Source organism: Sus scrofa, chromosome 13 (assembly GCF_054392235.1).
Source record: "Sus scrofa isolate SSC_HxYL_T2T_F1_AM1 chromosome 13, Sscrofa_HxYL_maternal_Yorkshire_Landrace_v2.0, whole genome shotgun sequence".
NCBI lineage: Eukaryota > Metazoa > Chordata > Mammalia > Artiodactyla > Suidae > Sus > Sus scrofa.
The window spans coordinates 176,925,481-176,953,378 of NC_139395.1; the positions used below are offsets into that span (position 1 = coordinate 176,925,481).

Genomic DNA, 27,898 nt, shown 5'->3' on the forward strand with positions numbered 1-27,898 from the left:
ATGTCTTGTAACCCAGAGCTCTGGCTTACTCAAAAGGAGAAAAGGAAAGGCCAGAAAAAACTACTGAGCAGAGTGATTAGAAAAGCAGGAGGGAATTGGAAAACCAAGACTTGAGATCTTAAAGAGAGGAATATTCAGGAAAGACAAGGCAAGTATAGTGCCTCCGGCAAAATAAGTCTTCTGATGAGATAACAAATGACCAGAGATCACTGTGGGAAATAAGAGACACTCAGTGGCTTTAGTGAGAGCAGTTTGCATTTTCTGATAGAGTTGAAGTCATAGAATAATGAGAAATGAATAAGAAGAAAGTGGCACAGCAGTGAGAGAATGAAATAAAGTATCTCAGATGTGGAGTACAGATGTGGATTTCTTGTCTTGTAGAAAAATGTCATGAAAGTTCTCAGAAAAGGGAGAGGTAGGCATTGAAAGGAAAGGGGATGAGGAATGTAATGGGAAAATTGGAAGGTAAAAAAAAAAGAAGACAAAGAAAAAAGGGGCCAGAGATAGGTAAGTGTAGGAAAGACAAGGCAATGAAGAGGAAGATTATTTACAAAGTAATATTGTTGTATATATTTATATATACACAAAATATACAACTTTTCTGTGTGTTTGAATGTATATGTATGTATGTATATATTGTATGTGTATATATAAATATACAGCCATTTTAATTATATGTATGAAAATATATTTCAATGAAAATATTTTAATTTCCAAAATTAAAATATATGTCAACAAAATTGTTTTAATTTCCAAAGAAATTACTGTCAGAATTGGGGTAAGGATATGGAGGTGACAATTTAAGTGATTTTTCTTGAAATTTGATCAGAGCATGTGGTCAATTAAAAGGAATTTATGGTTTGAACAGAATTGTCAGAAAGATTTCTTGTATAGGAAACATTGTGACCTAACTCTCTAAACTCAACTTTAATTACTTTAACACTCTATTTCACCAAATTTATCCTGTGGAGTCATTATGATTATTCTAATAAGATGATTGTATATTATTAAAGAGTAAAATATAGTCTTAGCTTTTACTCATAAAAGAAAAATATACAGTTATCCCTTATAAGTTTTCCATTTTCAACTGCTTCATTTGGCATTTTGTTGACCTAATCAAAAAAACTATTATGAATTTAACAGTATTTTAACTTTCTATAAAATATGGTGAATATTATAGAAATCATTCTCTCTTACCAATAGCTAGTAAATGGTTGAGATCCTTAAGTGTTTGCTTTCTGAGGTAGAAAATAATATAACAGCACTTCACTGCCAGTTACATAGGCAGCAATAGTTTACACACTGATTCATTTTGGAGGCTTCATTATCCAAGCTCAAGAAAATATTAACTTACATGAATTTGTTTTGAACACAAGAGATGACCAGTTGTGCAACTCTCTGCTTTTGCCAGAAGAGGAAAGAAGGAAGAGTTGAAATTCTCCTGATAATACCCATGGACTCCCATTAGGACAAACCTGAGCTTTTCTCTTGGGCATTGTTGGACTTGGACATTTTTGAGAAATCCAGGTGGTTCCACAGGGCATTCATTACAGGCTCTGAAATCATGAACAGCAGTCATTGTAGACAGATCCAGTTTTAACAACTGGAGTTGTACCTTGTGCCATTACTTTCCCCTGCAGATGGCACTCTGACATGTTTATGCAAACTCCAGGGTATCTATAAATTTTGGTCCTCTGATGACTTTGCTCAGTATGAGCTTCTCTGAGCTAATCACACATGATTTTAATGAGACCAAGGTTCTAGAGTCCCTTCAGCTGGCAACTTTAAGAAAGTTGACTTTCCCTTGTAAGTGTATCTCTGTTCCAGATCTACATGATCAGAGAGAACCTAGGTTATTGGAAAAGCACAACATGATAAATGGGACTTGCAGAGAGGGATGAAGGAGGAGCCAGGTAGGGTCAGAGAGGCCAGCATATGTGAGTAACACAGTATCTGGGGGCTAGGTGATGGAGTTTGTTTTCTACCTTAATTTAGAGGAAAATTATCGAGGGATGAATGTCTTCAGATTTGTTTTTTGTGCAATAACACAGTTGTCAGTGAACACTTGTTCAGAAAATGAAACATAGTAATTTTATTTCTGACATTTGATGTCATATCTGAATAGAAAAAAAAATGTTACTCTCCACTTGGATAGATAGGAATGGAGCAACAGCACCATTTCCGCTATTCTGCTTCCTTACAATTTTAATGGAGAAGTCCAAACTACAAGATAAAATAAGTGTGGAGTGGGGAATGTAATGTGCAGAGGTTAGGTTCCACATAATCAACAGTGGACTTAACTACACTGCCCACTTCAATTCTGTGAAATTACTGTCTAAATCATTCGGTTGCTTATCTGTGAGCCAAAAGGTCTATATTGCTGCTTTCAATATAGGCAGTCTTTGCAATTTTAGTCATTTTAGTAGGTAACATGTCTTTGTGCTTCATTTGCATTTCATTACTGGCTGATTATGTAGAGCCTCTTTTTGCGTTCTACTTTGATATCTGTTTATCTTTTTGGGGGAGGTGTTTGTCTAGGTATTTTACCCAATCTTTAATTGGATTATTTATCTTTGGATTATGAGTTTGGGAGAGCTTCATATATCCTCTATAGAAGCTTTTATCAGATTTGCAAATATTATAAAAATCACACTAGTCTGTTATATTGATAACATTATGCTGATTGGTCTTCGTGAGTAAGAGGTAATACTTATTGGTGAGACATTCATAAGGAAGAGGTGGTAAACAAATCTGACAACAATTCATGGATCTTAAACTTCAGGGAACTACTTTATGGGTCCAAATATATGGAGCAGGCTGAGATAACCCTTCTAAAGTGAAGAATAGGTTGATACTTCTGGCCCTGAAACCAAAAGAGAGGCACAACACATAATGTGCCTCTGTGAATTTTGGAGGCAATATTAGCCTTATTTGGATGAGTTACTCCAGTCCATTTACCAAGTTACTGGGAGCTACTTTTGTGTGGGGCTCAGAGCTAGAGAAGGTTTTCCACATGTCTAGGCTGCAGTGCAAGCTGTTCTGACACTTGGGCCACATCCAGCATAACCAGTAGGGTTGCAACAGCAGTGGCAGATGCTCAGGTCCTTTAATGGGCCTCGAAAGGTGGATCACACTACAAGCCCTTAGACATTTGAGCAAAGTGCCGTCATCCTCTGGACAACTACCGTACTATATAGAAGCAGCTGTTGACCTGCTAAAGGGCCTTAGTAGCAAACGAGTGATTGCCTGTGAGCTGCCAAGTTGCCATGGTACCAGAGCTGCCCTTGACAGACTAAATGTTATCTGACCCACTATCCATAAATTTGGGTAGGCACAGAAGCATTCCTTCATCAAATGGAAGTAGTATAAACTTGATCAAGCACAAAGAGGCCCTGAAAGCACAGCTTGGTTCCATGAAGAAGTGGTCCAAATGTCATTGGCCTCCCGTCCTGCTACAAAGACTTCTGTCTCCCAGACTATCCCTGAGGCCTCTTAGGGAGTCCTGTATGGTGAGTTAACAGAGAAGAGAAGACTGGGGCATGATTTACAGATGGTCCTGCATGATATGCTGGCACCATCACGAAGAGGAAGCTGTTGCACTAGAGCTCCTCTCTGTGATATTCCAGGAGGAGAGCTGTGAAGGGAGCACCTTCCCATTGGAAGAACTTCAAGCATTGCATTGAGTTTTCCCCTTAATTTGGAAGGAGAACTGGGCAGATGTAGGATCATATACCAATACATCACCTGTGGCCAGTCATTGATTTGATGTTCAGGGACTTTGAAGGAATATGGCTGGAAATTGATGGCAAGAAAATATAGGAAGAGTTATGTTAGTAAGTCTCTCTGAATGGGCACAAAAACATGAAGATATTTGTGCTTTATGTGCTTACCAAAAAATGTGACCTCAGCAGGAAAGGATTTTATCATCAAGTGACGAAGTTACAGAAACTAGTCAGTCTTTCTCAGGCAATCTCTGACACCACTCAATGGGCTCATAAACAAAGAGACCAGAGAGGCAGGGATAGAGATTGTGCATGAAATAAACACCTTTGACTTCCACTTACTAGAGCCAACCTGACTTGGATAGAGATTTTTCATGGAATCAACACCTTGACTTCCACTTACTAGAGCCAACCTGACTCGGACCACTCCTGAGATCCCCATTAGCCAGTAGCAGAGACCATCATTGAGTTCCTGATGTGACACCATTGATTGGAGTGATCAACTAGATACATGGTGGCAACTTTATTAGCTTGGAGAACTTCAATCATGAAAGTAGAAGTGTTCGGAGAACTTCAATCATGAAAGTAAAAGTGTTTGTTGTTATTGGAATAGATGCTTATTCTAGATATATGCACTTCCCTGATATCAATGCTTCTGCCAAAATTATCATCCTTGGTCCTATAAAATTCCTTAGCCACTGTCATAGTATTCCTAACCACCCTAATTCTGATGAAAGAATTCACTTCACAGTAAAACAGTTGTGGCAATGTGCCCATGCTTGTGGAATTCACTGGTCTTCCCTCAATCACACTGTTTTGAAACATGAATTTGACAGAATTTGGAGCAGCCCTCTTAAAGACTGAGTTGTAGCAGAACCAGATATCAATATCTTGCAAGGCTAGGGCAAAGATCTCCAGAAGACTGAGAATTTCTGAACCAATTTCTAGTACTTGGTACTGTTGCTACTATGGCTAGGATTCTTGGATCTAGGACAAAGGGCAACCGTCACTATTGTCCCCAATGCCCCACTACAAAATATTTGTTTCCTGTTCTCATCAGTTTATTCCCTACTGATCTTGAGGTATCACTCCCAGAGGGAGGAGGGCTTGCCCCAGGACTCACAGCAATGATTCATTTGGGCTGAAAGTTGGCTGCCACTCAGTCCCTTTAGTTCCACATTCCTTTGAATCATCAGACAAAGCAGAGTGTTAATATACTGGCTGAGATGATTTATGATAGCTAATGAGGGGAAGCTCAATTAGAGCTCCACAGAATGAGTAAGGAAGCATACATCTGGAATACAGACGTTCCTCAATGGTGTCTCTTAGCATTTTCAATCCTGTAATGAAGGTCAGTGGAAAACTTCAACAAAGTAGTGCAGATGGTTGCTCTAATGGACTAGATTCTTCAAAAATGAAAGGTTACCCTACCAAGTGAAAAACAATGTGTAGCTGTGGTGCTTGCTGAAGGACAGCCAGTACCTGTCACTTTCTGTCTTCTGTCTCTAGTTTTTCAGGGACCCTCTCATCCTTTGTAATTCTGTGAGCCATTATCTCATAATAGATGTCTTGAGATGGTAGAGAGATGATGGAGACAGATCGATCTTTTTGGTTCTGTTACTCTGTATAAGCAGGACTCATTGTACATTTAGTGAACTTATTTTGTCTTGAAAATTATGGGAAATAGCATGAGACAACTGTGGACTATTGCTCTAAAGATTCTCACTACCTTATCAGAATAGGCAAGCATTATAGCATAAGGAAGAGCTTCATATATGAAAATTTTTTGAAAAGCATGCTCTAAAAGCTGATCTAGCTTGGTAATTATTTTTCAAAAGGAATTGTGACGCCTCCCATTAACCTTACTAAAAGCAGGCAATGAGGTTTTGATTGGCTGTCACCACTATCAAGTGTGAAAAAATTAATTTTTCATTAAACAAAGAAGTCATTTTTAAAGAGTCCACAATACTTCATCTTTTAAAATGTATGCCTCATCTGTGTCCTTTTGTCTAAAAGTGGGAGGTAAGAATAAAATGAGGGTGGAAACTTTCAGAATATTTTCAAAGTGCTGAGTAAGTAGGCAATAGAGGATATGTAGACACTCCTTTCTGTCTGCTCTCTAAATATCTTGATACTATAACAGTTTTGCTTTACTGATTATTTTAACTCATGGCGTCTTAGCTTAGGCTGCTATGTAGAATATCATAGATCGTTTGGCCTTATGTCACAGACAAGTACTTTTTACATTCTGGAGGACAGGAAGCTCAGGAAGGAATGGCCCACAGATCCTCTACCTGGTGTGAACTTGCTTTTGGGCCTGCAGCAGCCTGCCTTCTCACATGGCCTCTCCTGGCTGAATACCCCTGTAGAGAGAGAGCTCTCTTGTCTTTTTATCTTCTTATAAGGAAATTAATTCCATCATGAAAGCCTTACCCTTGTGATCTAATCTAAGGATAATTACCTCCTGAAACCTCACTTCAAGTGTTGCCACATTCAACAGTTAACATTTCAATTTATGATTTGAGGGGACCCCAACATTCAGTCCCCACAGTGATTTGCACTGTGTAGTCCCATCAGTCTAAAGTCTTTTACCCAGAGGTTGATAATTTCCAGATGATTTAGCTGTTTTTCTGGGTTTTTTAATTTCTCCCTTATCAGAGTTATCGTTCTCTGCCTTTTCATTTTTATAGCATTTGGTGTCATCTACATTTTGGAGACAATCGAGTTGTAGCCTCTCTTACTTCTGATGTCTGCTTCCCTTGTGGTTGAACTTGGTATGGGGGCTTTCTGTAGGCTTCCTGATTGGAGGGAATGCCCACTGGTAGGTGTGGCTGATTCCTATCCCTCTAGAGGGTGTGGCTATGTCTCTAGATGAGATTAGAGGAGGCTCTATACCTGGGGTGTCTTTACACAGACTATTTGCTTATATGTGGGGCTGTGATCTCACCTGGATTATTGTTTGGTCTGGGGCTTCTCAGCACTGATAGGTGGGGCCAGACAATCCCAAAATGGCCACCTCCAGAGGAACAAATGCCAATGAATATTCCCAAGATCTTTGCCTTCAATGTCTTTCCCCACAGCAAACCAGTCACCCCATGTTTTCCCAGGAGATCCTCCAAGAACTGCAGTCAGGTCCAACCCATATTCCCATGGAGTCTCTGCTTTACCCTGGGACCCAGTGCACATGAAAACCTGCATGTGCCTTTCAAGAATGGGGTCTCCATTTCCCCCAGTCATGTGGAGTTTCTGTGCACAAGCCCTCGGGCCTTCAATGCCAGATGCTCCAGTAGCTCTTTCTCCCAATGCCAGATCCCAAGGCATGGGAACATTATATGGGCTCAGAACTCTCACTCCTGTAGGTGTGTCTCTGTGATACAATTACTTTCCAGTCTGTGGGCTTCTGGCCCAGCAAGTATGGTGTTGCTTATATCACACAATCACCCCTCCTACCTCTTGATGTGGCCCCCACTTTATCTTCTGGAGTAGGATATCTTTTTGAAAGTTTCCAGTGCATTTGGTTGAAGGTTGTTCAGCATTTGGTTGAAATTTTGTTGTTTTTATGAGAGAAAGTGAGCTCTAGACCTTCTATTCCACCATCTTAATCCCATCCTATCTCTCCTTTTCATCCTTTCATCTAATAGTAACTGCTTGCATAGGAGAACAAAATAAGACACACAGCTATGAGCATTCAAGATATTTAAGGAGGATTCCTATTAGGACTCAGCAGTAAGGAACCCAACTAGAATCCCTGACAATATCAGCTTGATCCCACCTGGCCCAGTACGATAAAGGATCCAGCGTTACCATGAGCTGAAATGTATTTCCTGATGCAGCTTGTATCCCAAGTTGCTCTGCCTGTGGTGTAGACCAGCAGCTGCAGCTGCCTGCACTGCGTGGTCCCAAGTCAAGTTTCGACATTACTAAATCAGAAGCTCTGGTGATGACACCCATCAATCTGTGTTTTTTTAAGCTCTCCAGGTGATTCCTTTGCTCACTGAATGTTGAGAAGCATTATTTTAAAAACACCAAAAAGAGAGAGAAAGTCTATACAAGGGAGGTTTGACACATTGTTAATACATGTACTAAATAAGATTTGCCACAGTTAGTCAACAACCAGAATTTAGTTATACAGTTCTAGTTTTATTTTTGGTTCTTGTTTTTTGTTTTGATCATGCCTACAGCACATGGAAGTTCCTTGGCCAGGGTTCAAACTGATGCCATAGCCACAACCCAAACCACTGTAGAGACAATGCCAGATCCTTAATCAGTTGCACCACAAGGGGACTCCTACACAGTTCTAGTTTTAACTGATATTGGTTTTTACCTTGTTCTAATTCTGTTGGTTCTATGAACTCACAATCCTACTTGTGTTGTTTCTCTGAATACAGCCTATGATAATTTTGTCCACAAGCGCTTGACATCTTGTTAGATGATGTCTTACTTTCTAGAAGGTATTTTTAAGATGATGAGAAAACTCATATATGCATGTATGTAAAGTGAGAGGAATTATACTCTTTTTAATCTTTAGCTTAAGAAAATGAATATAATTTCATAAAAAAGAGAATTTCAAGTATAGTATTTATATATCCAAAAGATGACTTAATCCAAAATTACCAGTGTTCCAGACAATGGGGTGAATTTAGCAAAATGGTATCATCCTTTATACCTAAATAACTGTTAAACAGTACATAGTACCACTTTATAAGAATCAGCAGAATGTCATATCCAAAATGTTGACTTTTCACAAGTGTATATTTTACCTCTTTCACAACATGCCACTGAAATGATGAAAATAATGTACAAAATGAATCAATCTATAAGATAAATTAGTTGGATCACATCATGTGACCAGAGATTTTGGTAATTTCTGAAAAGCATAAAGTAGTTGGGATTGTACTGAAGGTCAATACAGAGCAGAGGAATCTGTAGATCAGACATCTATACTAGAAGGCTACGAGGAAGTCTGTGTTTCTTAGAGGCCTCCGACAGTCTGTTCTGTACTCACCAAGCTAAGGTAGGTCTTGACAGGGTGTATGTCCCATGTGTATACTCAAAGTTTGACATCAAACTTCTCACTCAAAGTAAGATCCATTAGGAAACAGTCCTCATTGAAGGCAGAAGATATACACATCAGTTGCCTGTACTTTCAACTAGTCTTGGGATAATTATATTGTGTGAGCAAGCAAAAATCTCAGTAATAGACAGGGAAATTTCTGAACAATGGAAACTTTCTACAGCAGTAACAATCAACAACCAGAACATATGCAATAACAGTAATTCTTTAGGGAGAAAGATTAAGAGCAACTCGAATATGATCAATCCTATTACTTTCTCTAGGACTTTGGGACAGTCCCTTTGATAAATAAAAATTAAGCAGTTGCCCAGTTCTCATCTTGTGACCTGCACCTCCAGGAATATAGAGATATCATGACTGTTTTAAAGACTTGTGTCTTTAAATAAAATTTCTATTTTTATTACAGAATGGTTTAGTTAATGTGTTGAGTGAATTTCTACTGTACGGCATAGTGAACCAGATATTATGTATCTTCTTCTTTCATACAATCATCTCTCATGTTCCACCCCAAGAGACTTGACATAGTTCCCTGTGCTGTACAGAAGGACCTCAGTGCTTACACATTCCAAATGCAATAGTTTACATCTGCCAGCCCCTGAAAACCCCATGCATCCCACTTCCTCCATCTTCCCCCTAGTGACCACATGTCTTCTTCCTATGTCTGTAATCTATTTCTGTTTTGTCAATAGAATAATTAGTTCCACATTTTAGAATCCACATATGAGTGATAACATACTGTATTTGACTACCTCTTTCTGATTTATTTCACTCAGTACGAGAATCTCTAGTGGCAATCATGTTGTTGCAAATAACATTATTTCATTAATTTTTATGGCTGAGCAGTAATCCATCAGTTATATGCACCACATTGTCTTAAGCCAGTCATCTGTCAATGGACATTTAAGTTGTTTCCATGTCTTGGCAAATGTGAATAGTGCTGCACTTAGCATAGAGATACATGTATCCTTTGAATGAAAGTTTTGTCCAGATATATGACCAGGAGTGGGATTGCTGGATTATATGGTAGTTCTATATTTAGTTTTCTGAGGAATCTCCCCTAGTTGTGGTTCCAATTTACATTTCCACCAACAGTGAAGGAAACTTTCTTTTCCTCCACACAGTCTCCAGCACTTGTTACTTGTTGACTTGTAAGTGATGACCATTCTGACTAAGGTGAGGTGATACCTCATTGTCATTTTGATTTACATTTCTCTAATAATGAATGATGTTGATCGTTTTTCATATGCCTACTGGCCAATCATATGTTGTCTTTGGAGAAATGTCTCTTTATATTTGAAGAATCAATATTGTTAAAAAGACTATGAATCAAAACCATCTACAGATTCATTGCAGTCCATATCAAATTACCAAGGACATTCTTCCCACACTAGAACAAATTACTTTAAAATATGTATGGAAACATGAAAGATCCAAAAGGGCCAAAGCACTATTGAAAAAGAAAAATGGAACTGGAAGAATCAAGCTTCCTGACTTCAGACTATACTACAAAGTTATAGTCCTCCAAACCATAAAGTAATAGCACAAAAACAGAAATATAGTCAATGGGACAGGACAGGAAGCCCAGAAATAAACCCAGACACCCTTGGTCAACTAATCTTTGAGAAAGTAGGCAGGAACATACAGTGGAAGAAAGATAATACCTTTAATGAGTGGTGTTGCAAAAAACAGCTACATGTAAAACAATGAAATCAGAACATTCTCTCACACCATACACACGCAAACAAACACAACACTTCCTTAATTGTGAACATGATATTTTGTCATACTCTGTGCCAGGACCCAGTCATAATTATAAGAAGAATAATTCATGTTAAGTGTTCCTGTTGTTGCTCAGCTGGTTAAGAACATGACTAGTAACCATGAGGATGTGGGTTTGATCCCTGGCCTCACTCAGTGGGTTAAGGACTGGCATTGCCACAGGCTGAGATGTAGGTCTCAGATACACCTCAGATCCATTGCTGCTGTGGCACTGGATAATACCTCAGCTGCAGCTCCAATTCGATCCCTAGCCTGAGACCTTCCATATGATTTAGGTGTGGCTCTAACAAAAAGGAAAAGGAAAGAATATTTCACAGTGGGATTGGCATATATGTGATTTTCATAAAAGAAATTTAAAAATGGAGCTGGCATGAATGAGTCATCCCAAACCAATATTATCTCTGGGCCTATTATCAGGTAAGAAAGAGATACCCACTTACACATGCTATGTATTTGTGCCTTCAATCATTTTCATATTATACATATTTTACAAATTCCTATTTAGGAGCTCAAGTCTGTAAGCTACTGTGCTACCTACTGCAAAACACAGAAACCTAATGGATTGTCATATAAAGGAGCTTATGGACCAAAATATGATCATATTATCACACATGGTCAAGTGGGGCCAAGAAGAATAAATAAACTGTCAAATGCTTGAAATCAGTGAGCATTCCTATCTTCTTTGAGAGGATCTGTGAATGTATCTTGGAAGTTGTAACATTTGAGAGAGAGATTGAAAAAATGATACCAGGTCAATATTAAATGAAGATGGAGCATTTGAGTGGAGAGGATTCTCTGTGGAGGGACCTCTGTGAGCAAAAGCTTGAACCGGTCAGAGAGAGAGGTGTGTCCAGAAAGCTTTCAGTAACTAAGTTTGGGTATAATGTAGAGTCCATAGGAGAATTGTGGAGGAAGGGCCTTCCAAGTTAAACTAAGTTGAATCAAGATTTTCTTTGAAAGGATTTCAAATAGCATCAGAGGGAACAAATGCCGAGTGAAGTTTAAATCAATCAATCAATAATGTGATAGTACATGTTATATCCCTTTTTTTTTTAGTTCTTAGAAGAGTGAACCCATTTCCTTCCTGTTCTGCCATTTATCTTTTCCCCATGCCCATTGCTACTTAGTTCTTTGAGCTAAACTTTTGGCCCTCAGAATTAGTGAAGATGTTGAGAATACCAGCAACAAACAACATAGGCAGAAAGGGCCTCAGAAGGCATCACAGACAATGAGATGGAACACTAGGCTTCTAGCTCCTCATAGAAGCACACAGAGTTAAGAGCATCCTCTTATGATTTGGCCTGACCTTCACTGTCTTGAACCCCTTATCATGTATTCCTCATTGCTTTCCTATTCTGTTTATTTCTCTGTTGGACATGAGAGATGGATCTCTGGGAAGTGGATTCACCATGAACCAAATATAAGATCTTTGGATGGTTGGCAACATTTCTAGAATTTATGTTTGTTCACTCAACTACAAACATGCCCACTCTGTGGAGCTAAATGAGGTATGATTCTTCAGGCTGTACACCTATATTACTATTAAGCACCTCAAACTCAAGTAGTTTTCAGAGGCACAGCACTATTTCAATGCTTCACAACTGTTTAATAATTGTACTTATCAAGCCACAATGAAAAATATAAAGACACATAAAATATTTTCAACTTAATTTCTGCTGAAGTTAATTTAGTGTGGCATGAACACTTGATGAAATGGCCTCTCTGTTTTGCAAAACATACACAAGTATTTTAAAGAATTTATGAGGCATTGACATTTGAAGTCGTTAAGGTAACAGGACAATTATGATGAAAGAAAATGTTAAGCACTAATCTACACATAACAATATGTAATCTGTTCAAGTTTGTTTTCTTTTCATGTAAAGGAACACATATTCTTCTTCCATCTAAATTTTCCCTCAAAAGCTTTTCTCTCCAAATCTATGACTTTCTTGTTTCTCAGGCTGTAGATAATTGGGTTTAAGAAAGGGATTATGACAGTGTAAAATAGAGAGTCAACTGTATCTTGATCATCTGCTTGTGCAGACCCAGGGCGCACAGACATGAAGAGAAGAGACCCATAGTATAAAGAGACAGATAGGAGGTGGGCTCCACAGGTGGAGAAGGCCTTCCTTATACCTTGTGCAGACCTCTTTCTTAAGATCGTAAAGAGTACGCATGTATAAGAGACAAGAACAATGAGAATTGTGAACACCTGAATTGAGCCAGAGAAAATAAATATCATCAGAACATTAACGGAAGGATCAGTACAAGAAAATTTCAACAATGGCATGATGTCACAATAAAAGTGATGTATTGTGTTGGAATTACAGAAGGTTAATCTGAATAAAAATCCTGTATGAATTAAGGCATGAAGAAGACCACCTACAAATGATGAGACCAGCATTCTCAGGCATAGTCTGTTAGTCATAACCACTGGATAAAATAACGGGTTGCATATGGCTACATAACGATCATATGCCATTGTTGCCAGCAGAAAACATTCTGTGGTTGCACTGACTACAAAGGAAAAAAAAAATGTACCATGCATTCATGGAGAGATATCATCTTGTTCTTGGTAATGATGTTGACCAGCATCTTGGGGGTCACTGTGGAGGATAACCAAGTATCCACAAATGCCAAGTTTGCAAGAAATAAATACATGGAGATGTGAAGGTGAGGGTCATTATAAATGAGAGTAATCAGACCGAGGTTCCCCATGATCGTGACAAGATACAGCATCAGGAAAAGCAGGAACAGTGGGATTTGCCAAGCTGGTGGATATGTCAGTCCTGTGAGAACAAACTCTGTCAGTTCTGTTGCATTCTTGGTTCCCATATCCTTAATGAATGGCCTCTGAAATAAAATGAAGGAAATGCGAAAAGACAATTATTAAGAATTTAACAATTAAAAGTTGGTGGGGATAATTTAAATAAAACCCTACACCAGCCTAAATGCCTTTATGTTATTTATTCTTACTAAACATGAGGGTATTATGGAAATTGTTATATTGAAAACATGCAGTTGTTGTATTTCAAATATGCATAGGAATGAACATATGTAGAAGAGAAGAAAGCCATTCTGAACATGAGCAAATGTATGGGGAAATTATTGCATGAGGTAGTGAAATCCTTTGTTTAGTTCATGGAAGTAGCATCAAAAGAAAATGTTAGACGGGCCTGGATTTTTAAGTGAATTGAATTAGATGTGAGGAAACTTTAATTTTATTTTTCATGAAGCAGGAAAACTGTGAAAATTTTAATAGGGGAATCAGTACTTGCTTTTTAAAATAAATAATTGCTTGTAGAATACAGGCTGGAGGTTGACGAACTTGGGCTCAGAAATTCTAACAAGAAGCTGGGACCATTGTCCAGTTATTCCAAATTCAGATTACATATCAGAGTTTTCTGGGGGAGTCGTGGTATAAAATATAGATTCTGAGGTATAACTATGGAATTTGATTGAGTAGGTCATAAGTGGTATCTAGTAATATGTATTTTCTAAATGCTCCCCAGGTGATTAAAATGCATGTGAGCTTCTTAGTCCATGTGTGATAGGACATTAGGAGTTCTGAGGAAGGCAAAGAGATAGATCAAAATAAATCAAAATGTAGACCCCCTAGAACTCGGTGACATCTTAAATGTGAAGGGTTGGTTCCTAAAGGTGAAACATTCACTTGGTGTCTGGGTAGATGATCATGGAAAATGGAGATTGAGAACTCAGATACAGCAGCCACTTTTTGCAAAGAACATCTTGTAAACATCAAAATGATGTAAACTTCACAATATGATTGTACAAATGCTTAGTAGAAATAATGGCTGGAAGCCACTGAGGTGTCTGAAAGCATAGTATGTATGACCTATCCAGTGAACAATGTGCACGAGGTTTAAAATAAATTAATGAAAATAAATGAGAGACAGAGGGATAACTTCTGCTATTCTTTTCCGCCACCTAATTCTTGGTGGTAGATATACACTGTCTTTCACTCTAGAACCAAAATTCTGAAAATTGACTTTCTTACTCCACTTAAACCTCGAGTAAGGAGACCAGATATAGGATTTCCCACTCAACCTCACCTACACTGCTTTAGGAATATGAAGAGGGGAGAAAAATGTCAAATGTGGACCAAAGAGATTTTGGTTCTAAGCGATTTTTGGTTGCAAGGAAGAAGTATCATTACACCAAAATGCATACTGTGCCCGCAAAAGTAGCCTGATCAGTGTAAGCTGTAGCATTCAAGTTTAACAGCAATGACAGGAACTCTTAATAAGCCAAAGCTGGGTCAAGATTTTGGTTGATGACTTTAAATAGATTTTTTGTATGTGTTTCAGTACATTTCTCTAATGAATTTCTCTAACTTCTTTAGCATTAATTTTTAGAGCAATTTACATTCACTTAATTTTTTTGTCTCTTCTACCCAGAAAACTCTCTACCCAGGATCACATGAAAGAAAAAATGAAGGAAAGAAAGAGAGAAAGAGAGAAAGAGAGAAAGAGGGAAAGAGGGGAAGAGGGAAAGAGGGAACGAGGGAACGAGAGAAAGAGAAAGAACGAAAGAAAGAAAGAAAGAGAGAGAGAGAGAGAGAAAGAAAGAAAGAAAGAAAGAAAGAAAGAAAGAAAGGGGGAAGGAAGGAAGGAGGGAGGGAGGGAAGGAAGGAAAGAAGGAAGGAAGGAGAGAGAAAGAAAAAAATTTTTAATTAAAAAAAAAAGAAAGAAGAAGAAAAAAAACAGAAAAAGGTACTGAGAGAATGATCAGAGAAGAGGGAGGGAATTGGAGGTCTCAGTGTTGGAAACTCAAAGAAAGGAAAATAATCTGAAGGACAACGAGAATGCCATGCTTAAAGCAAAACAAATGCTCTGACAGGGTAAGGAGTGAACAGAGATCACTACATGTAGGATTTAAGAGACTTTTAGTGGCTTCAGTAAGAGCAGCTGCCAATTTGTATTAGAGATGAGTCAGCGAATAGTGAAAAGTGAATGGGAAGCAAGTGGCACAGCAGGGTGGAGAATGAAACAGAGCATCTGAGATGTGGAGAACAGAGGTGAATTTCTTGTCTTGTGGAACAATGTCATGAAAGTTGTTGAAAGAGACGGGGGCAGGTGTTGATAGGAGAGAGGATAAGCAGTGAAATGTGAAATTGAGGGAGGAAGGGAGAAATCAAGAAGCAGGAAGAGGTGAAAGGACATTGATGGATACTTGCAGGAAAGAGAAGGCATTGAAGAGGAAGAGAGGAAGTACCAGAGAAATGGTTAGATGAAATAAGGGGATACACTTAGAAGTAGGGCTCAAATATTCATCTTAACTCTGGTTTTCATTGGATCTGGCATTGCTGTGGCTGTGATGTTGGCCAGCAGCTATAGCTCTGATTACACCCCTTGCCTGGGAACCTCCATATGCCACAGATGCGGCCCTAAAAGACAAAAAAAGACAAAAAGAAAAAAAAGTTGTCAACACTGGGAATCCTTTCTTTTTCTTTTATTCAAAATCCTCAATTTATTTTCCCATGGAATTTATATATGAAATGGAGACATTCATTTTAATTTTACTTAATAAATTTGTATTGTTATTAAATATACTACCACTGCCTCCTATCTTTGCTATTACTGTGATGAAAGCTGACTCTCCCTAGAAATCCTGCTGAATTTACTGGACAGATTTTGCCTTTCCAGCCGATTGACAGCAGAAAATAATTGAGCCAAAGACTGCAACTGAATACAAGCAGTATAAACAAACAATGTCAATAATTGCATTGTTAACTTAAATTTATTTGAAATGGTCTTTCTTTCATGCACTCTCAAAACTAAACAGTCAAATTTTTCCATTCAATATGTGAGTACTTACTAAGTCATAATGGTGCAAAGAGCACTGGAGAAACATTTTCTGATATTTTCCATATAGGTACTTTTTTCAATGACGTTATTGTCAGAAGTGGGTGAAAGGAGAGAGAGGGGTCCTATTTAAGTAAACTAACTTAAAATTTTATCATAGAATATGAGTAACTCAATGGAATAAGGATTTCAAAGACAATTATCAGGAATATTTCTAATGTAGGAAATATAATGACCTTATTTCTGTAAAATTTTTAATTTGACATTCTAATACACCAAAATGTATCCTATGGAGTCATTTTAATTATTCTAATGAATTAATTATATATCATTAGAGAGTATGGTATAGTCTTAGAGCTCTTTTTCTTTCCAGATTTTATTCACAATGATAAAATACGCAAATTATTCATTATTTACCATTTTCAACTGGCTACTTTGATATCATATAAACCAAATCAAATTTTTTATACATTAACTAGTATTTTACTATTACAATAATGAATACTATGGAATAATTCTCTCTTACCAATGTTTGTTAAGAAATTGTTGAGATCCTTTCAGTGTTCAGTATACTGAAGTAGAAAATAGTATAATGGCACAGCAATGACAATAACACAAGTTACAGTATTTTCCACACTGACTCGTTTTGGAAGCTTTATTTGCCAAGCTCAGGATCATGATGTTTATATGAATTTGCTTTGAATATAGTCATCCATTTGTACAATTGTTTGTTTTTGCCAGGAGAGGGGAGAACTGAAATTCCCCTGATAATGCCTAAGGATTCCCTTTAGGATAAAATTAAGCTTTTCTACTGGGCATAATGCACCTGGACATATAAGAGGAATTCAGGTTATTTAATAAGGCAACAGACAATGAAATTATAAACATCAAGTCCTTGTTGACAGGGCCAGTTTTAACAAGTGAAATTCCAGTCTTTCCACCACAGATGATATTTCTGACAGGTTTATGCAAACTCCAAATTTATCTATGAATTGTGATACTCTGAGTGCTTTGTTCAGGATGGTCTGCCTTAGCTAATCAGGCTTGATTTTCATGACATCAAAGTTCTAAATTCTCCTCAGGAGCCAGCCCCAAGAAGGTTGTCCTCCTCATGGAAACTGTAGCTCACATCCAGACTTACACCTAACTTTCCACAGAAAACTGTTGAGGAATCTTATTTGGTATCAATCAAGGGAAGGAACAAAGGAAAATACAAAAGGAAAGAACACAGTAGGAGGTAGCCTAGATGAATGTCCTCAGACTTCAGTTCCTGTGACTCTCCTGGTGATTTTCTTAAAATTCACATTCTGTTTCACTAGGTCAGGGTAGGGTCTGAAGCTCTTCATTTCCAACAAGATGATGCCTCTGGACATTTGCCATCCCCAAGATCTTCCTTTATTTGCAAGCCAGCTTAGTAAGAGCTAGATTATTGCAGAAAAAACAACAACAACAACAACAACAACAACAACATGGCAAGTACAGCTGGTGTGCAAAGAGAGAGGCAAAGTAGAGAGAGAATAGACAATGAAGGCCAACATGGATTGGATCTCAGAAAAGCTAGAGGCCAAATCAGAGACTTTGTTCTTTATCCCAACTTAAAGGAAAACTATTGAGGGATGTTAAACATAGTAGCCTCATGTTCCTATTTGACTTTAACTATCAACAGAGACTTTGCCATTGAACTTTCATTAAGAAATATAAATAATGACATTATTTGGGTCAAAATAGTATAACACAGAAATGGTAATGTTTTGTTTTGATTCTGAAAATAGGAAAATATTTCATCTGTATTTGGAACTATCTTGTCAGATGGGGAAAAGCAAAGGACATCAACTTTGGTACACTCATTAGTTCATTATCCTGTGTTCTAGTGAAAACTAAAAAAGGCATGAAAAAACTCTGTAGACCAAAGACAAGTCACTGAAACCTCAGCAGATGGGTGGTGGAAGTAGTGGAATGTCTATTAGTAGCTTCGACATAACCCAAACCTGACATAAATTTACTATCCCTGTCAGTTTTGTGTAATTATCTTTTAACTCATTTTCCTGCCTATGGATGAGTACAAAGGTCTGCATTGCTGCTTTCATTATGAATAGTCTTTTCAATTATAGTCATTTTAATAGGTGGATCATGTTGTCAAATCATGCTCTTCTTTTGCCTTTCCCTAGTATTATTATATTGAGCATAGTTTTCTGTTATTTGACATATATTTTTTGAGAATATATATCTTTTTTTGTGAAATCTGTTCAAAGGTTTTGCCCATTTTTAATGGAGTTGTACAGTTTATTGTTATATACTTTTGAGAATTTTGCATATATCCTAGATATACTGCTTTTATAGAAATATATGACTTGCAAATATTTTCTCTAGGATCTTGATTTATTTCCCTGGCAGAAGATATCACATGGTTCACCATGCTGATTGGACCTAGTGAGCAAGAAATAGCAACTTCTTTAGACTTATTGGCAGACATTTGCAGCAAGGAGGTGAAAAATGCTTCTATCAAAAATCTGGGGCCATTTAACTCAGTGACATTTCTAGGGGATCACTAGTCTGGGTCATGGGGAGATATATCTTCTAAGGGAAGGATAAGATTTTGTATCTTGGAGTTCCCATCATGGCTCAGTGATTAATGAATCCAACTAGGAGCCATGAGGTTGTGCGTTCGATCCCTGGCCTCACTCAGTGGGTTAAGGATCCAGCGGTGCCGTGAACTGTGGTGTAGGTTGCAGACATGGCTCCGATCCTTCTTTGCTGTGGCTCTGGCATAGGCCGGTGGCTACAGCTCCGATTAGACCCCTAGCTTGGGAACCTCCAAATGCCACAGAAAAGGCCCTAGAAATGGCAAAAAAAAAAAACCCAAAAAAAACCGAAAAAAAAGATTTTGCATCTGGCGTGTCTTACAACCAAAAAGAGGAAAAACACCTCTTGACCACCTGTGGATTTTAGAGCAACACCATCTGCCTCTGGGTGTGCTGTTCCAACACATTTGCCAAGTATCCAGAAAAGCTGCTAGGTTTTAGTGGGGCTCAAAACAGAAGAAGGCTTTGCCAAGGAAATGGGCTGCAGTGCACGCAGTTCTGTCACTTAGGCCACATGACCCAGCACAGAGAATGGTGCTCAGAGTGGTAGTGGCAATGAAGGATGCTGCTTGGAGCCTTGGGGATGTCTGTAGGTTAAAATCTGGACAGACTTAGGTTTGGAGCAAAGCCCTGCCATCCACAGCCAATAACTATTCCCTGTGTGAGAAATAACTCTTGGTATGCTACTGGGCCTTATTAGGGACCGAATGCTTAACCATGGGCCACAAGTTTTCTATGGGATAAGAGCTGCATTTCATGAACTTGGTGTTATATGACCCACCAAGCTACAAAATGTGCAGGACAAGGTTTTCCTTTATCAAGTGGAAGTGGTATGTTCACTCTCTGGTCTGAGCAAACCCCGAGGGCACCCTAGTAAGTTTCTCTATCCCAGGCTGCACTATGGCCTCATGATGGTGTGGACAGTGTTCTCTGTAATAAATAGATAGAGAAATATATTACCTGGACCTGATTTTCCAGTGAATCTGTACCACATGCCAACACCTTTTGAGAGTGGACAACTGCAGCACTATCAACATTCTCTGTGACATCCATGTAGGACTGTCGTGATGGAATATCCTCATACTGGGCAAAACTTTGAGTGTTCTACCTAGAGGGAGAAGATTTATGATGATATAATGATCATGGGCTTTAGCCAGTGGTTTAGCTGGATGATAAGGTACTTTGAAGAATGATATTGGAAAATTATACCAAGGAAACCTGCAAAAGAAATATATGGATAGATTCTTCTAAATGCATAAAACCTTGATATTTTTGTCCCACATGAATGTTCACTAAAGGGTGACTTCAGCAAAGAAAGACCTTAAAAATCAAATGGCTAGGATAACTCAGTCTCTGGACAACAATTGACATCATTCTTCAGGAACCCCTCTCCTCCTTAAATGAGCCTGTTAAGAAATGAGCCATGATGGCAGAAATGGAAGTTATGCTTGGGCTCAGCAACATGGACTTGCATTCAGCATGGCCAGCTTTGCAAGGCCATTTCTGAGTGTCCCATCTGCCAGCACAGAAAGCAATACTAAGTCTCTTATAATGTACTAGTCTTGGGGTGATTATCCTGCTATCTTGTGACAGATTGATTACTTTGGACAATTTTCCATCCTGAAAGGATCAGTGTTTTATTCTTATGAGAATAGACACTCTAGATACAGATTTTCCTTCCTTCCTTGTCATCAGTGCTTCCACCAAAACACCTATCTGTGGACCTAGAGAATTTTCATCCACTGTCATGATATTTCATACAGCATTGCTTCTGATCAAGGAATTCACTTCACAGCAAATGAAGTGTGGTAATGATTCTATTTTTATGAAATTAGCTTATTTACCATGTTCCCTAGAAATCCTGCAGCAGCTAGTTCAAGAGAATGATTGAATGGACTTTTAGAATTTAGTTATAGCACTTCTTGGATGACAATACCATGAAAACTCAAGGTTCTTCAGAAAACTGTAATATTTTAAATCAGCATTCAATACATAGTATTGGAATCAAGGGTGGAAATGGAAGTGGTGCCTCACCCTCTGAGCTTTCTTTGCTGTTCCACTGATCTATGTGTCTGTTTTCATGCCAGTACTATACGGTTTTGATTAGTGTAGCTTTGTAGTATAGTCTGAAATGAGGGAGTATGATACCCCAGCTTTATTCGTTCTTAAGATTTTTTTAGGTATTTGAGGTCTTTTGTATTTCCATACAAATTTTTAAATTATTTGTTCTAGTTCTGTGAAAAGTGTCATTGCTATTTCATCAGAATTGTCTTGACTGTAGAAATTGCTTTGGATACCATGTTTAGTTTAACAATATTCATTCTCAGCCTGCCAGTTGGTTGGAACTGGCCCAAGAGTGCCCTAGGGCTGGTGCCTGCTCACTGGTGGATGGATCTGTGGCCTGGGCTCTCTGACTGCAGAGGCCAGGGACTCTCCATATTTAGTGCCTGTGTGCTGGTGTGTGGGCTCAGGTCCTGAGCCCCCTGGTGGACATTCCTGTGTGATATTTTGTATGGAATTTTTTAGAATGGAGTCTTTATACCCCAACCTCTGGATTGTCCAAAAGTGATCATGGTGGCCTTCACAGTCAAACATTCCAGGAACTCATCTTCCTGGTGTAAAATGCCCAGGGTGGGAGCCTCTCACTCTTTGGAGAGAGACTCTGCAATTGTAATTATTCTCCCAGTTGTGGATCACTCACTGAGGAGCATGTGTCTTGACTATACAACTGCTTATTCCCCCTTCTGTCTTGTGGGGATTCCTTCTTTTTATCTTTAGTTGTAGAAGATCTATCCTGGTTGATTCTGGTCTTTCTTATTAATAGTTGATCCCTAAAGCGTTTTAATGTTTGTGTGTCCATGAGAGAGCATGAGCTCACAGTCTTCCTGCTTTGCCACCTTGGCCTAGGTGTGCTATTGTCTTCATTTAAAGTTTATTTACAGTTTAAGGAATTGTGTATGGGCATCAAGTTGGCCACAGGGAGACTGGAAATACTTTATGTGTCAAGTTGACATGGCCTAGGGATGCCTATATATCTGGTTAGACATTATTTTTATTTGTGTCTTTGAGGATGATTCTATAAAATATTAGTACTGAATTTGTGAACTAATTCAATGGCCATCATCTACCCCATTGTGGGCCTGAGTGGAACAAAAAGGTAGAGGAAGACTGATTAATTAGAATTATGAATCTTATTTTGCCCTCAGTGCTCTTCATTCTCAGGTTTTCAGACATGAACAGATATCTATATCATTAGCCCTCCTATTCTCAAGCTTTAAAACCAACATCAGCTTCCCTGAGTCTCTGTCTTGCCAATACCAGATGATGGGACATCTTAGCATCAGTAAATATGTGACACAGTTATCTTATAACAAATGTTTTTAGTTATAGATATATATGTAGATATAGATTTAGATACATATTGATCTAGATTATATATCACGGGTGTGGGTGTGTGTGGATATATATATATATATATATCCACACACACACACACACACACACATATATATGTACTCACACATATAGTTTTTATTACTCTGGACAATCCTAATACCAAAACTCACTGTAGATTTAGTGAATGTCTTTATTTTTTTTAAAAAAGAAAGAAATATAATGGAATTGCTAGCCATTGTCATTAAATAAGGCTGATTTAGAACCTCCTCAAACAAGATATCATCATATTATCATAACATAAGGAATAACTCACAAATGAAATTTCTTTGAAGGGGGGGAAGGCAAGATGGCAGAAGAGTAGGGGGACTTGCTCGCCCTCTCCCAGAAACACCACAAAAATACCACACTAAATGACTAACACAGAACAGCAACTAAATGCTGGCAGAAGAAATTAAACCTCCAATAACAGCAAGAATTTCATGACATAACTGGGTAAAAAGAGAGAAAAGAAGAGAGTGAGAGAAGGGGAATTGGGACCAGATTGGCATTCCAGAAAGGGAACTGGGAAGGAGAAAGGGAACCCACACCTTGGAAAGTCACCTAATTGATGGAAAGATCAACGGAGTTCAGCAGTGGGTCTGAGATCTGAAAAGCAGAGTGAGAGCCGAACAGATCACCTGAACTATTGGCACAGTCACCAAAAACTGAGACGTGGGGTGGGTGCTGGACACCGAGACCTCGGCTCCAGAGGTTAGTCACCAGGAGTGAGTGGGCTGGGGTTGGTGGTGCAGAGACTGCCTGAGGGACTAGGAAGCAGTGCATCACAGGTGGAGGGAGCAATACACTAAGGGCTGGGGAGTGGAAAGCCACAACAGAGGGAACCTGGGAGAAGAGCTAGACCTGCATGATAGACAAGATGCCAGTGTTGGGGAAGGGAGAGGATGGGGGGTGGGCTGCCCTAGAATACTCCTTGCACCCCAGTGAGTGCTCTTGCCCACCAGCCAGGAGAGACCAGTGCTACACAGTGCATCCCTTCTCCCCTAACCTGTGCATGCCTGACCTGAGGCCACCTGCCATCCCATAGGGCTGGCCTCATCACTAGCAGGAAGATGACCACTTCAGGTACTTTCCCTGGCCTGACCTGCCCACCCTCTGGAGGGGCTACACCCTGTGGAGTAGTGCTCAGCACTGCCAGCCCTCCAGAAGAGCTCCGCAGCCCAGAAACACCAGAGCAAGCTCTGCCCAGCCATGGGAAGTATGTCTCCATTGTGGAGTGGTACTGCCAGTTCTGGCTGCCCTGGGGAAGCACCCCTTTGTCTCCCAGAGGCCCAGTTAGCTGCTCCTGCACTTGGGAAGTGCTCTACTCCCAGCACCGCCTGACCCCTGGAAGAGCTCTTTGGCCGAGAAATGCCAGAGAAAGCTCCTCCCAGCCACGGGGGCTCTGCATCCATTGCAGGATGGTCATGCCAGTTCTTGCTGCCCTGGGGAAGGGCTCCCTTGTCTCTGAGTGCCCCACCAGCTGCTCTCACCCTCAGGAGATGCTTTACACCCACAGAGCAGCTGCCCAGCCCCACCTGTCCCCTGGAAGAGCTCTGCGGCCCAGAAACACTAGGGCAAGACCTGCCAGGCCACAGAAAGTCTACCTCCAACACAGGGCGGTCTTGCCTGTTCTGGCTGCCCTGGAGAAGTGCTCTTTGGTCTCCCAGTGGCCCGTCTAGCTGCTCCCACACTCAAGAGGCAATGTACTCCCACAGGGCAGCTGCCCAGAACTGCCCACCCCTGGAAGTGCTCCACAGCCCTGAAACACCAGAGCAAGCTCTCCCTTGCCACAGGAAGTCTACAATCATTGTGGTATGGACCTTCCAGTCTTGCACACCCTCAGGAAGTTTTCCTTAGCTTCAGAGTGACTTTTCTAGCCCTGCCCACCCTCAGTAAATGTCCTGCTTCCTCAAAGAAGACCATCCAACACTGCTAGCCCTTGGGAAGCACTCCACAGAAGTGCCAGGGCAAACCATGCCCAGCCACAGGGAGTACAACTCCACCACAAAAAAAGAAAATAACAAGCAAGATGAGGAAACTCAGAAATCATTCCCAGTTAAACCAACAGGAGAACTCACCTAAAGCAGTCAACAATGGAACAGATCTCTGCAGTCTGACAGACTTGGAGTTAAAAAGGGAGATAGTGAAAATACTGAAGGAATGAAGAGCAGATATGAACAGTAATGCAGTCTCCCTCAGAAAGGAACTAGGAAATACAAGGAGGAACCAAGAAAAAACTACAAAATTCATTTGCAGAGATACATACTGAGCTAAAGGCAATAAAGACCAGAATGAATATTGCAGAGGAATGAATTAGTAATGTGGAAGATAGAATAATGGAAATCAGCCAAACAGGACAGTAGACAAAAAACCCAATGAAAAAACGTGAAAGCAATATCAGCGACCTAGAGGATAATATAAAGCAGGCCAAACTATACATAATAGGAATTCCAGAAGGAGTAGAAAAAGATAAAGGGATGGAAAATATATTTGAAGAAATTATCATTGGAAACTTCCCAAGTCTAAAGGATACTGATTTCAAGATACAGGAATCACAGAGAGCCCCAAATAAGTTGAACCCAAATAGACCCACACCAAGACATATCATAATAAAAATGGCAAAAGTTAATGATAAAAAGGGGATCCTAAAGGCAGCAAGAGAAAAGCAAAGTGTCACTTATAAGAGAACCCCCAAAAGGCTATAAGTTGATTTCTTTACAGAAATTCCACAGGCAAGGAGGGAATGGAAAGGGATATTTAAAGCACTGAAAGGAAAAAATACCCAACCTAGAATACTCTATCCAGCAAGAATATAATATAAAATAGAAGGAGAAATAATTTTTTCCAACAAACAAAAGATAAAAGAATACAGCAATACAAAACCCATTCTAAAGGAAATATTGAAATGGCTTTCCTAAATCAAAAAAAAAAAAAAAAAAAAAAGAGAGAGGGAGAGAGAAAGAACTGGTATGGAGGAAACCACATTCAGAGAGCAGTCACTTAAATAAGCCAGCATACAGATCTAATCATGAACATGTTTAAAATGAAATAAAATTTTTAAAAAAAGAGACATCGAGATCACAAAATTTGTGCAAGGGAAGCAAAGAAATCAATAGATTATTTTTAAATTTTCTTTCTTTTTAATTTTAGTATGGTAATGAAGTGTTTGAACCTACAGGACCATCAGGCTAAAACACAGTGATAGGAAGGGGTTAACATAACTAAAAAACAGGGCTAGCACAAATCAAAACCACACATTACATTCACAAAAAATGAAAAGAAAAACAATCAAGCAGAAAATAACTGCAGACCATCCAGCCAAAAAAAGAAAGGAAGAATGGAGAATCATAGAATCAACTGGAAAATGAGGTTTAAAATGTCAATAAATCAAAATCTATCAATTATCACCTTAAATGTCAATGGACTGAATGCCCCAATGAAAAGACACAGAGTGGATGAGTGTATAAAAAATCAAAAAACTTCAATATGCTGCCTTAAGATACTCACATTAGGACAAAGGAAATATATAGATTGAAAGTGAGGGAGTGGGAAAAAAATATTTCATGCCAATGTACATGACAGGAAAACAGGTGTTGCAATACTCAAATAAGATCAAATAAACTTTAAAATGAAAGACAAAAAAGACAATGAAGGATGCAATTTAATGATTAAGGGATCCATTCAAGAAGAGGATATTACTATCATCAACATATATGCCCCAAATACAAGAGCACCCAGATACATACAACAAATATTAACAGACATAAAGGGAGAAATTGATGGGACTACAATCATATTAGGAGACATTAATACCCCACTGACACCAATAGACAGATCCTCTAGACAGAAAACCAACATAGCAACAGAGATCCTAAAGGAAACAATAAAATAGGTAGGCTTAATTGACATCTTTAGGACACTACATCCAAAAAAATCAGAATACACATTCTTCTCAAGTGCACATGGAACATTCTCAAGAATCAACCACATATTGGGACACAAAGCTAACCTCAATGAATTTAAGAGCATAGAAATTATTTCAAGTATCTTCTCTGACCACAATGGCATGAAACTAGAAATCAACCATAGGAAAACAAATGAGAAAAAACCTACTACATGGAGACTAAACAACATGCTATTAAAAAACTAATGGTTCAATGAGGAAATCAAGAAAGAAATTAAAAAATACCTGGAGACAAATGAAAATGAAGACACAACCCCTCAAAATCTATGGGATGCTGCAAAAGCAGTGCTCAGAGGGAACTTCATAGTGATACAGGCCTTCCTCAAAAAAGAAGAAAGATCTCAAATTGACAACTTAACCCACCACCTAAATGAGTTAGATAAAGAACCAAAAAGACCTAAAGTCAGCAGAAGGAAGGAAATTATAAAGATCAAAGAGGAAATCAATAAAATAGAGACTCAAAAAACAATAGAGAAAATTAATAAAACCAAGAGTTAGTACTTTGAACAGGTAAACAAATTTGACAAACCCCTGGCAAGACTCATTGAGAAGAGGAGAGATAAAACCCAAATAAACAAAATAAGAAATGAAAAAGGAGAAATCACAATGGATACAGCAGAAATATCAAAAAAAGAAAAAAGAAAACTTAAGAGAACACTATGAACAACTATATGCCAACAAATTTGACAATCTGGAAGAAATGGACAATTTTCTAAAGTCTTACAGCCTGCCAAAACTGAATCAAGAAGAAACAGGCCAACTGAACAGACTGATCACTAGAAATTAAATTGAATAGGTCATTAAAAGCACTCCCAACAAATAAAAGCCCAGGACCAGATGGCTTCACAGGCAAATGCTACCAAACATACAAAGAGGAACATATACAAATCCTTCTTAAAATTTTTCAAAAGTTTGAAGAAGAACATTACCAAAGATATTCTATGATGCCACCACCACCCTAATTCCAAAACCAGGCAAAGATACCACCAAAAAAGAAAACTATCAGCCAATATCTTCGATGAATATAGATGCAAAAATTCTTAACAATATCTTAGCCATCCAAATCCAACAACATATCAAAAAGATTGTACACCATGACCAGGTGGGGTTAATCCCAGGTTCATAAGGATGGTAAAACATATGCAAATCAATCAACATCATGCAACACGTTAATAAAAGTCAAAAACCATATGATCATCTCCATAGATGCAGAAAAAGCATTTGGCAAAGTCCAACATATGATAAAAACTCTCACCAAGTGGGTATAGAAGGAGCATTCCTTAACATAATCAAAGCCAATTATGATAAACCCATGGCAAATATAATACTCAATGGAGAAAAACTGAAAGCTTTCTCACTCAAATCTGGAACAAGACAGGGATGCCCACTCTCACCACTGCTATACAACATAGTATAGGATGTCCTAGCAACAGCATTCAGACAAAAAAAAAAAAAGAAATAAAAAGCATCCATATAGGAAGAAAAGAGATAAAAATATCACTGTATGTAGACGACAT

The 27,898-nt window shown here is 38.7% G+C and overlaps 1 protein-coding gene and 1 pseudogene across 1 annotated transcript in view; one reads left to right on the forward strand and one right to left on the reverse strand.

Annotated features, from left to right (window-relative positions):
• Nucleotides 1-27,898, forward strand: part of LOC146397788 (uncharacterized) — a 797,689-nt gene that overhangs the window by 609,041 nt on the left and 160,750 nt on the right. The gene's annotated exons all lie outside the window — the stretch shown is intronic.
• Nucleotides 12,449-13,410, reverse strand: LOC100622924 (olfactory receptor 5H8-like; annotated as a pseudogene).